The 12,323-nt window shown below is 31.7% G+C and overlaps 1 long non-coding RNA gene across 1 annotated transcript; it reads left to right on the plus strand.

Annotated features, from left to right (window-relative positions):
- Window positions 1-7,620: 7,620 nt before the first annotated feature.
- On the plus strand, window positions 7,621-8,511 carry LOC110225457. The gene is made up of 3 exons (XR_002329793.1): window positions 7,621-7,979; window positions 8,175-8,223; window positions 8,310-8,511. It is a non-coding gene; the product is annotated as an uncharacterized LOC110225457 (long non-coding RNA).
- Window positions 8,512-12,323: the final 3,812 nt, after the last annotated feature.

The raw sequence follows: 12,323 nt of genomic DNA on the forward strand, positions 1-12,323 counted from the left end.
TCGTCCTGGAGTTTGTTATTCCGGTCATAGTAGTCTTGCAGTTCCCCCTTTACCTGCGCCAGCTCCGACGTCAACCTGTCGACCTTATCCTCCAGATCGTGCTTGGAGCCAGCAGAAGAATTGAGTTCAGTCTCAAGGGCTGAGAATTTCTTCTTCCACATATCAATCTCCTTCTCCCGTCCAATGACCAACCCTTCGTAATGTTCGATCATGTCGTTAAATTCGCTATGAGCCTGGCATCATACATGAACCCGGGATGGCAAGTCAGTCCGCAGAATGGCAATACAATAAAAACAAAAAAAAGGGGGGAAGAAAACGGAACTAACCCGAGATGAATGATAAGCGTGAAGTAAATAGCGTTCACGAATTGCAGGGCGCCATTTGTTGAAATCTGGCAAGATCGAACCCAAACGGGTCTTGAAGCATCGGAAGACGCTGCCTTCTGTCTCCATAGCTGCGAAGAAGGAAGAATTGTAAAAATTGGAATTTTAATAAAAACAAAAAGTTTAAGCATGTGTAAGTCACCAAACCTGAAAGCGATTTGACTTGAGGGACAAGAGCAGGTTTTAACCTCGAGGAAGTATCTCGAGATTCAGAATCTCCCTTTTTCGGAGACGCACTCCTGGCGGTCTTTCCACTATCAGGCTGGGAGGAGGAAGACATATCAACCGGTCGTGGAGGACCCATTGGTTCAGGAGGAGGAGATGATCGAGGTGAGCGGTCAGTCCGGGCCCTTGACTTTTCCCTCCGTGGAGAAGAATCGCTGCGAGAGGACTTGTCTCTCTTCCGGCGAACCAAGTTCTTAATTGGTTCGTTACTAAAATCATCTCGGGGAGGACGAGGTGAATCACGGCGAGGAGATTGATCCCTCCGAGGAGAACGTGAGTCGCGACGATCGCGACAAGGAGTTAATCTGAAGGAAGCGACAGATCGAGCTCCCTCGGTGCTGCCATCATCAACCAGCAAGGTTCTACTGTAGTCCTTCTTGTCTATAGAAGTCGCGAGAAACTTTTTCTTCTCCTCGCAAGCCTCAGCCATCGGCTTGGAAAGTAACTTACGCTTGGCCGCAAGGGCCCGAGATGACATTCCCTGAGTTGAGGGAGGGGGAGGAATTTGGTGAAGATGACCAGGCGGACTCATCCTGAGTCTGTGGTTAGCTTCTAGGAATCGTTCAAGAGTGAAGGAATTCCAAAGGGTTTCCCCTTTAAGAATTATTTTGAAGAATTCGATGAACTCTTCAGATGGGAGATTGGAAGCGATGAAAGCTGCGAAATGAAACAACGGTGTTAGTCAATAAAGATAAAGAAACAATCGGGAAAGATACGGGCAACCTAATCACTACCGGGTTTCGCAGACCACTTCGAAGGGAGAAAATCTGCGAGATTTCCAATCGAAGCGGGAGTTTTCTTAATTAGAAACCAAGGATGATGCCAATTTTCATCCTTGTTCGGAAGATGTGAAATGATGTTCCTGTTGGCATTAGGATATGCTGAGAAATACCCCGTTTTCTTCGATGAACTTCTCACGCTCAGAAGCTCATTTAGTTCAGCAACTCCGATAACGTAACCGGCCTCCGCCGCGATTGTTATAATTCCAAGAATAGTACGGAGAAGATTGGGGGTTAATTGAGGAAGAGCGATTTCAAGAGCCGCTAGGTATAAAACTAGGGCTTCGGGAAGAGGAAAGGTCAGCCCGCAACCCTTGAAATAAATCTCGTACACACAGAAGTAACCATCGCGATGGTTCTCCGGGGATTCTGTGGGGGAAGCTATTTGTGCTTCCGCCATAATTTCCGGTGGAATCCGGCAAAGCTCTTTCAACCGCTCGAGGGATTGAAGAGTACAAGTGGACCTATAGTGCGGACCGGCAATATCATCAGAGCGGGTGCACTCGTCATTGCTAGAACGCCTCTCATCGAAAGACGGAGACTCGGGTCTATCGGAATCGGAAGTCATTGGGAAGAAAGAAAAATTCAAGATCCGGCGAAGAAGGGTTTTGGTGAAGGAACGAAGAGAGAGGTTTTGATTAAAGTACAAAAGTAAAAGAAGAGAGTAATGGTGAAAAGAAGTTACCTCAGGCTAATGATGAAACCGTCTCGGAAGTCGTGTGGGAAGTGGGAAGGTTTTTTCCCATTTTAATAGTAATTAATCAATATACGGTCATAATGATGACAAATGTCATTTGGTTAAAAATGGCTAGCGCCGAAATTAAAGGAATGATGAGATTTTCGGCGGGAAATCAGAAAGATTCTCGAGCGCAATCTTTGGCCACTTGAGCATTTAAAGTCCTCCGAATTGGAATAGCACTTCGAAGAACTTGGGGGGCTAATTGTTGGTGTCGGATCCCGCACCAGAAGTCCCCGACCAACCAAAGATTGCCACGTAGTCAAAATAATGGCCCATAAAGGACGAAGCCCAATGGACCCATGAGTCGAAGGAAAGGTCGAAGTGGTCGTCACCACTTCGAGAATCCGAAGTGAATGCACTATGACACAAGTTCGAAGTAGAAGACACGGGTAAGTCAGTTCAAGGACACTTGGGCCAAAAAGGCGAGGCCCGTGAAGATCAGAGTCAACTCAAATTCAAACGTTGAGCATTGAAGTCGAAGAATCAAAACGGACACATTTAAGAAGGAATAATTGTACTTAATTACTCATTTTAATGTCGTTTCCCTATGTATAAATATAGAGGTCAATGGCTATGTAAAAAGGACCTTTTCTCTGGAGAGAAAAAGAATATAGCAATTTTCGTAACAATTCACAAGTTTTTATACATTCATTTTTGTCCCTCAAGAATAATCTTTCCCACCTAATAGAAAACTTGAGTGTGTGAATCCGACATCCACAACTGGGGAACCAAAAAACCCAATCGAAGAATAATAAATCTATAAAATACATCATAATTTGGACAATTAAAAGAGATGTTTTCTTGCTTTTGAACAAAAATATTCTTAAATCTGCCAGTTGAATACTAACTACATCAGCTTTTTTAATAGTTTTGATCTGAATCTATATATATAATGAGAGAGTTTTCTCTCCTCTTAGAGTGTCCACATCATCACCAAATTAATATGATGGATCCCACCAATAGTTGTTTCAAAATATTTAATTTTATAGTTAATTACATCTAATTATCTAAGAAGTAATCTTTAATTAATGCACAATTTTAAATAAAGGTTACTTGAATAATGATAACACAAGTGAAACATATATAAATATAAAACACTTAAAATTAAATTTTTGCTAATATATAACTTAAAATGAACATAATCCCTAAATATATAATTAAGAAATAAAAAATAATAATGAAAATTTCATAGAATCTATATATATAATGAGAGAGTTTTCTCTCCTCTTAGAGTGTCCACATCATCACCAAATTAATATGATGGATCCCACCAATAGTTGTTTCAAAATATTTAATTTTATAGTTAATTACATCTAATTATCTAAGAAGTAATCTTTAATTAATGCACAATTTTAAATAAAGGTTACTTGAATAATGATAACACAAGTGAAACATATATAAATATAAAACACTTAAAATTAAATTTTTGCTAATATATAACTTAAAATGAACATAATCCCTAAATATATAATTAAGAAATAAAAAATAATAATGAAAATTTCATAGAAATACCATTTTTTTTAAGAAGGGCAAAAGGATTCTTAATGAAATTTATTATACAATTACAAAAAAATAATAACTTATTAAAAATAAAAAAATAAACGAACTTTTAAAACATATCACTTTTAAGAATAATAAGGAAACTTCAAATATAATTTAGGATGAACAAAAGAATTGAATTAAAATAGAAAGCTATAAGAGATTTTTTTTTAATAATAAGAAGATATTCATAGTTCCAGAAAACATTAACTTAAAGAGATGATAATGAAATGGAAGAAATCTATTTAAAATAATATTTTTTTTTAGATTAAAAAAAATGGTTAAATGTTATAGTAAATTTATGATTGTATAATTTTTTAAGATATAAGAAATAATTCATTTTTATAATTGGAAATTATATTTCAAGAAAGTAAAAGTATAAATTCACATTGATAAAAAAATAAACGACTTTTAAAACATATCACTTTTAAGAATAATAAGGAAACTTCAAATATAATTTAGGATGAACAAAAGAATTGAATTAAAATAGAAAGCTATAAGAGATTTTTTTTTTAATAATAAGAAGATATTCATAGTTCCAGAAAACATTAACTTAAAGAGATGATAATGAAATGGAAGGAATCTATTTAAAATAATATTATTTTTTAGATTAAAAAATAAATGGTTAAATGTTATAGTAAATTTATGATTGTATAATTTTTTAAGATATAAGAAATAATTCATTTTTATAATTGGAAATTATATTTCAAGAAAGTAAAAGTATAAATTCACATTGACGAAAAAATAGAAAGATTGATTGTATCTTAATAATACAATTAAAAAAATACAAATATATCTATAATATTGTTTTCTTTCTAAATAAAAAAGGGAAAAATATTTAAATATAGGTAAAATATAAATAAGTGTTGAGACAATTTTCATAAATATATATCTTCCGTAAAACTATATAATACGCTCAAGCATGAAAATCATATAATTAATAAGAGAAAATAGGCTAAGAAGATGAAAATAAAATAAAAATAGTTTTGAGTTAAGAATGAATTCAAAGTTTTATTATTATTTGTAAGTGAGCATAGAAGATAAAAGAAAAGTAGATGTTAGGAGGCGAATAAGTGCATCATAGAAGATGACGAAAAAATGAAAGTGAAAAAATGTTTGAAGAGAAATTGACTAATGCTTGAAGCATAAGATATATGTATGCACATGGCTAAAATAAATTCATCGGATATATGTATGCACTATCGGATAGTTTAATTTAGTAAACCAAACTATCATATTCAACATAGGGTTAAACCGTTGAGCCATGTATAAAGCGTTGTAGGATAGATAAGATAAGATAAAGACATTCATGATTTGGTCAAAACTTATTTTTTTAAAAAAAAATGAGATTTGGTCAAAACTTTCCTTAATGCATGATTGTCTTGCTTCAGTAGGTAAATTGTGCTCTCCAAACCTATTGAAGCGGCATGAATATTACGTTTATACATTTTCATAAATTGATGTTCAAACTCAGCAAATTTACTTTTAGTATGGGGTAAGATTAGATCAAAACCTCGAGATAGATATACTTACAAGATCTGTTTATAGAATAAACTCTCTTTTTGACAAAAGTTTATGGATGGCTACCGAAACCGATTCATATTATATTACTTTTGTTATTACGTGGTACATACCAAATATTTTTGATAATTTCTATGTTTTATATTCTTTTGTAAATATATATATATAGTTTTGAAATTCAAATGATTGTGATTAGTTTTAATATTTTGTATTGTGGTCAGTTTAAATTTTGATATCCCGCGCAACGCGCGGGCGAGTAAATCTAGTAATATAAAAGGGGGAGTAATACATGTATACATATCTATACTATTATTTGAGGGGCATTTTAGAATAAATAATTATAAAATGTTAAAATACTTTGAATGTCATTCAAAATTAATTATTTAATAAATTCATTAGGAATACAATAATACTCAACAAATCGACATAATTAATTAAAACAATCTGCAAAAAAAATATTTTCTGTAATTATTATCTCAATAGAATAGTTAATTTCCAATCAAATTCAATATAAAATTTTGATACCAATCTTATAACCAAAATTATCATAATCATTATATCCACCATTTAATTAAATTGAATCATCATTTCATACATGTATTAAAATATGTTATAATTTGAATTTTAAAAACCAAACATATATCACTACTTGCCTAGAGAGATGTGGAATACAATATGATAATTATGGGATCTTTATCAGTTATTTGATCCAGCTACAATTTTTTTATGGATACTATGGACCATTTGAAAAGATAGAAATCATAATGGCTTTGAATGGTAACCCATAATCAAAGCGGTACAGAGTATACAGCTTTGACAGTTACCAATCACAAAAGCTTTATCATCAGCGTTACTAACAGTTTTACTCTCAACTTTTAATTATGTACAGCTATTCTCTTACAGTTTTGCACTACTCCGGTAAAACTTACAACTCCAGCTAACAGTTAAAAAACTTGTACAACTTTTGGTTACCAATCAGATCCAATGTGTTTTAAAAAACCCAACCAAAATTCCTAGACATCTTATATCACACCATAATATAAACACTTTCTTGAGGTCAATTGAGCCAACTAAGGTGAAAGACTCCCAAAAGAAATGTTCACAGTCTGATAGTTCGTGGAAGTGTTCAGACCTAACAATGGTCCTGGTTGGATAGCACATATAATACTACCATGGACAAAATGTCATCCGATGATTCCTTCGTGTTTTCACTTGGAAATGAAAGTTTTATATAGAATGTCTTTTCCAAAATGATAGAGTGTCAAATTTTTGAAACAAATTGTACATAATGCATTGTTTTTATGAAGAACTAACTTTTACTTCTATTGTCTTCTTTATTATATATCAATGGTAGATAACTTTTACAATAATTATTTTATTGAAATCAAATATCATAAGTTTTTAAGAAAGTCATGTATCTTCGTTACTTAAAATGCAAATACGAACCTAGTATACCAATTACGTGAGCTGCTAGCAAATAAATCCTGGAGTTAGCACTTATTTACAAGAGAATGCCATTAGCATTTATTGTTAATACATTAATTAATTAATTAATTTCGGTTTAAACACCACCTTAAAATCGTTTTTGGAAAAAAAATTTCAGATTCTCGAATTTTTTATTTTTGGTAAACTTCAGATTCTCAAATTTGTTTCTGTTGCTTTAATATTAAATCTACAAATAATCCTTATTTATAACATAAAATCAAGATATTTAGCAAATAGAAACTATAATTACTCTCGCAATCGTTTATTGGTAATATTTGTTAAGATTCTACAATTTATTCTTATTTCTATATAGAAAGATAACAAATATAATTATCTATTTAATGCTAACAATAATTATCTACGTATATAAGTAAAGAACTGAGATATTGCAAATTCCATGATTGGATTTGGCGTTTTACTAATCAAATATTTTGGTTAGGAAAATTTAGGAGGGGTTATTGGTTCATGGATTTATATGGAATTAGAAATCCAAACAAAAATCATTTGTTATTCAATCATTGATTTTAAAATCCTAATTAAATTCATGTGTTATTGGTTCTATGATTTATAAATACTAGTTAAAATCATATGTTATTCGTTTAGTCATTTGTTTTTGGATTTGAGAATCCAAATTATGTTTTAAATGGAATTGAATGGAATTGAAAGAGAAAAATAGAAGGATTCAAATCCATGGGTAAACACATGTTATTTCAAAATCCATATATCTTGATTTCATAATTAATAGAAATTTTCAAATTCTATATGGATTTACAAATTAATAAACCAATAACACCCCCTTAGATTATATTAATTACGTGATTCAGTTTAAAATTTATGAGATTTTGAGAACTAACTTTAACAAATATTGCTTTTACTACTTTTCACCAAAAATAGAGAGTTTCCAAAGATTTTAAAAACTAAATCTAAGCAATCTTTCTACAACAAACTAACTGTATAATTTGAAAAAGTAACAACCATATTTGGCATTCAACTCGATTTATTATTCTAGCCAATGATAATAAGATATAAAAGATATTGCTTGCTAACAAAGATATTTTTCTAACGTATTTAAAACTAATCCTATTGTTTTGACCTCTATATATGCTTTCATTCGTAAGAAGTAGGAACACATTCTACTTCCGTGAAATATATTCGAAATATCAAGTTAATCTCCTTTTCTACTAATATTCGCTTTTGCCTCGGTTTTGTTCATCATCGTAGTTTCAATATTTAACAAATTCTACATCTCATATCTCTACACCAATGATTCATAACGTTTTAAAATAACTAATGTCATACTTTGGAAAGGTAAGAAGTTATAATATAATTGTTGGAATAATCTATGGTGATTATTACTTCATTTCAAATGTTTGTAAATCACCCTTCTATACTTTTTTCTGTTTTGGTGGAATTCAAGGTAAGGATTAATTGCGTTAAGTATTAGATTATTAATTTTCCACTCGGATTATATATGTATCTTAATATAAATGTGGCGTTTTGTAGATCAATTGTCCTCTAGCAATGACAAAAGATATTTCATATACAAGTAAAGGTATTTCAATCCATTACTATATTAATTAAAATTCTGATTCCAAAATTCTTTTCTTTCATTTGTTATTTTTGTGTTTTTTTTTGCAGATTTAACTTGCTGAACTCTAAGCAGCCTAATCTCAGTTTCCAAAATCTTGAAATTCAAGTGCACGCAATTTTTTCGATTTTTTAACTTTGTTATAAATAATGTTGACAACAATACTCTTATTAAAAATCAAAGATATTTGTTTGCTTTATATTCAAGTTGAGATTTGTTAATCTTAATAATTATTGATTGTTTACTCAAAAATTAATAATTATTATCAATTGTTGTAAACACAACTAATCTTTTTAATTTTTAAAATTCATCAAAAGTATAAAAACTTCAAGAGCTCACATATCATATGATGGGACGGGGCTATAGCTGACAGTATTACGATTATATTTTTGCGGTTTAATCTATCAAAACATGTATTATAACTTAAATTGAAGATTTTTAATATTTGTTTGTTTCAAAAATTTTAAGAGCTCGCGAATCAATAAGTGGAGCGGGTAAGACTTAGCATTAATCCGATAGAGAATGAGTTAAATAGAATGTTAATACCCTTTAACACTTCTAAATTTATAATTACAATACTAAATTATGTGTACCACATGTTATGTATAAAAATACTAAAAAAATAAATCATATAATTTTAATACTCATTTAAAATCTGTAAAAGTCTAACATTACTATAATGTTAAATCCTAGTTCTTTACATAATTCGACTAACGTATATGGTTCTAAGTTTATATCCTACAATCTTATAGACGAAGCCGAAAGATTCGTAATTTATTTATTTGATAAATTTTATTGGTCAGGGCCAACCACCAAGTTGTACATTTATTTATTTATATAATTTGTTAAATATTATAAGGAAACTGATAAAGATCTTTTAAGAGTTAATTATGAGCTATAGACTTTTTTCGATGGTCTTTGTACATCTAGCCATTTCTCACGAGGCATTTCAAATTTGCCATTTCTAGTTAATCAAAATGACGATTTTGCCTTGTTCATATAACTCTGTGATTTACGATTAAAAAACAAAAACAATTATTTTCGACAAAAACCAGAATTGGAGAGAGAGAAAAGAGAGTTCATCGTCTTCGGTTTTTCTCTGGCTTTCGGAGCCTCGGCATCGAAGAAAATCACTTTCCGTTGTTGGTTATTGGTGATGGGTTGTCGCTTGATCGGTGAAAAGCGATGTTGTTGACCTCGGATTAGTGATGAGTTCTTTTGTGATGTCTCCGGCTTCAGGCGTGTTCTGGAGACGGCGGCGCCGGATAATCAATTGGTGTGTTTGGTTTAAGTTAAGGTTTAGATCTGGATTCGATCTTTTGGAGAAAGATGCTGATTTGTATTAGCAGTTTGAATCTAGTTTCAGTTGTGTCCCGATCTGTTTCGACTTTGGTGGCTTTGAGAATGAAGTCACCGGTTCTCCTCTGATCGTCGGTGCGATCGACTATAAACGACTATTTCTTTGAAGATTCAATCATGATTGTATCCAGTTCTACTTATCCCTATGTATCAACATGTTATTTTTTTACCCCTTATTCTACTTAATCTTGTGTCCATTTACGGCTTTCCATGGATATATTTTGTGTGAATTCTATTATGGATTTACTAGTTGTATGGTATGTTTGGGTTCTCCTCGGTAGCAGTCATTAGGGTTTAGTAACCCTTCTTCTTCTCCATGTTTATGTTTTGTTTCTTTTGTTATGGTCAGTGTTCTTGGTGATTCATTGTTTGGGTTCCCTTTGGTAGATGTGATTAGGGTTTAGTAAACCTTCTGGTACTCCTTTATGTGTTGGTTCTTCTGGTATAATCATTGTGTTTGATTCATCTTTTGTTTGGGTTCCCTTCTATAGGGGTGATTACGATTTAGTATTAACAAATTTGGTTTTTATAAATTGGTTAATGAGAAATAATGAAATGAAAGATGTTGGAAAATTGTAATTATAATTTGGATTTTTCATTGATTTTCGACTACACACGAGATAGGGAATTTCTTGTCAAAAAAGAAATGAAATGCGAGAAAATGAGTGGTGATATGGCAGGCAGATCCTCCGATCTACTCACAGAGTTTCAAGGGCATAAACGTCTATTTACTCTGCTGAAAATGGCATTTCTACAAACCAATTCGATTAATGACAGATTTAAAAAATGGTGTGTCAAAAATGGCATAATGTGTAATAATCCCATCTTTTAATATATGCTTAATACTATAATTTTTTTTCTTTTGACAACATTTTAATTCTATAATTTACACGCAGCTTTTCGTAATTAATCCATAAGCATCGAGGTCTATTATTGAAAATTTCACAGGCAATATTTTTTTTTTTGGTCAATCACACATTTATTAAAAAGCTTCTTGGTTGGTTACCCAATTAGGAAGAGAAATGTTTACAAAAGTAGCTTCAGAAAATAAAAGCCTAGAAGAACGGGCTAAACAGTTCGCTTTTAAATTATAAGAACGAGGAATAAGGGAAAGTGAGAAAGAGTGAAAAGAAACACGTAGCAAACCAAACTCGTCTAGAAGGTTGGAGAAAGCTGGCCATTCATCAGGTGACTGTATCATCGAGACCAATTCTGAGCTGTCTGATTCAAACGCCTGACAAGCAATCCTTGAAAAGATATTATTTATGGCCCACATTAAAGCTTCCATCTCCGAATGAAGGGGTGAGAGCGATCTCCTAAGAGCAAATGCAACGGTGCATCCTTGCGTGGGTGTATCTATTTTAAAATACAGAAATAATGCAAAATTTGTCTAAGACACAAAACTCAGATGTATGTTTACACCCGGATGTGGGATTGACGTGGCAGCGTCTGGTTGGTCTTTTATTTTTAATTTTTTTTAAAAAAAAATTCAATTACTTCATTATATTATTATAATATTACTTAGAAACAGGTTCTACCAATAATCAACTCCTAACAATTTGATTCTAAACATAACTTCTTACATTATTTTATTATTAAATCCCCACTAACACACACCCACCCACATGCACCACTGTGGGTGCTCTAAGGTACTTGGCACCAAGCAGTATAGTTTTAGCGGTCCCTTGAAAACACCACCAACCTAAACATATAGTTGGATCCGAAGCTTTCCATGAACCATCAATCAGATATCGTAATGATTGGATTGGGGGTTCCGAAATTTCCGTAAATGTAATATTATCGATCGGTTTCACTTGAGCTTCTTTCCACAATAATTTTTCACTCAAAACGTGATTTAACAAACAATATTTCACAGTAATTTCACAGGCAATATTTCAGAGAAAATATAGCTATATTTTCTAGTTCTGTTCAAAAAAAATATAATAGAGATATGCGTCACGAATATTACATCTCATCTATTGGATCAAATATAATATTACCCAAAATTAGTGGACTAATCGATAAGAGACAGAGAATTCTAAACATGTAATATTCTGATTAGGTATTTTGTCTTCTATTTCCGGCAAGCGACTAAAAAAAGATAAAAATTCTTATTATAGATTATATAAATATATTGTATTAGAAACCTAGACGATTGACTTAAACCAGACCCTCAAATAATTGGAACAGTATAAAATTAATAATGGAACTAGTCTACGATATAAGTCATTATTATTCAAGGATTAGTTGAAAACTTAGCTAACCCAATTAATATTTTCTCCGTTGCTTCATCCAAGACTCATCCCTCTCTTGATTCGATACGGCAACACTATTTAATTTAATTTTCATGATGGTAAATCATTTTCGGGATTCTACATTTTTATTTATCGTACAAATAATTTGTAACAAGTTATTGCCTAATTGTATTAGATTGACAATACAAATGTAATAACGTGCTGAATTTTCTATTTCTGATTAACGGCTAACATTCTTTTTTTAATGGCTAACTTTCTTAGGCATATATAAATTTAATGAATAGATCTATGTGAACTGATCATATATAATATATGATCAGAAAACAAAATGTGACAGAAATGGGTAAATGAAATGTTGCCATCCTGTTAGAAAATATAATCAAATTCAACCGTGTTATACACTTGTAGACCCCAAGAAAAAAATTACACTATTTAAAACTGATTTATTGT

The sequence above is a fragment of the Arabidopsis lyrata genome, assembly GCF_000004255.2.
Source record: "Arabidopsis lyrata subsp. lyrata unplaced genomic scaffold ARALYscaffold_1, whole genome shotgun sequence".
Taxonomy (NCBI): Eukaryota; Viridiplantae; Streptophyta; class Magnoliopsida; order Brassicales; family Brassicaceae; genus Arabidopsis; species Arabidopsis lyrata.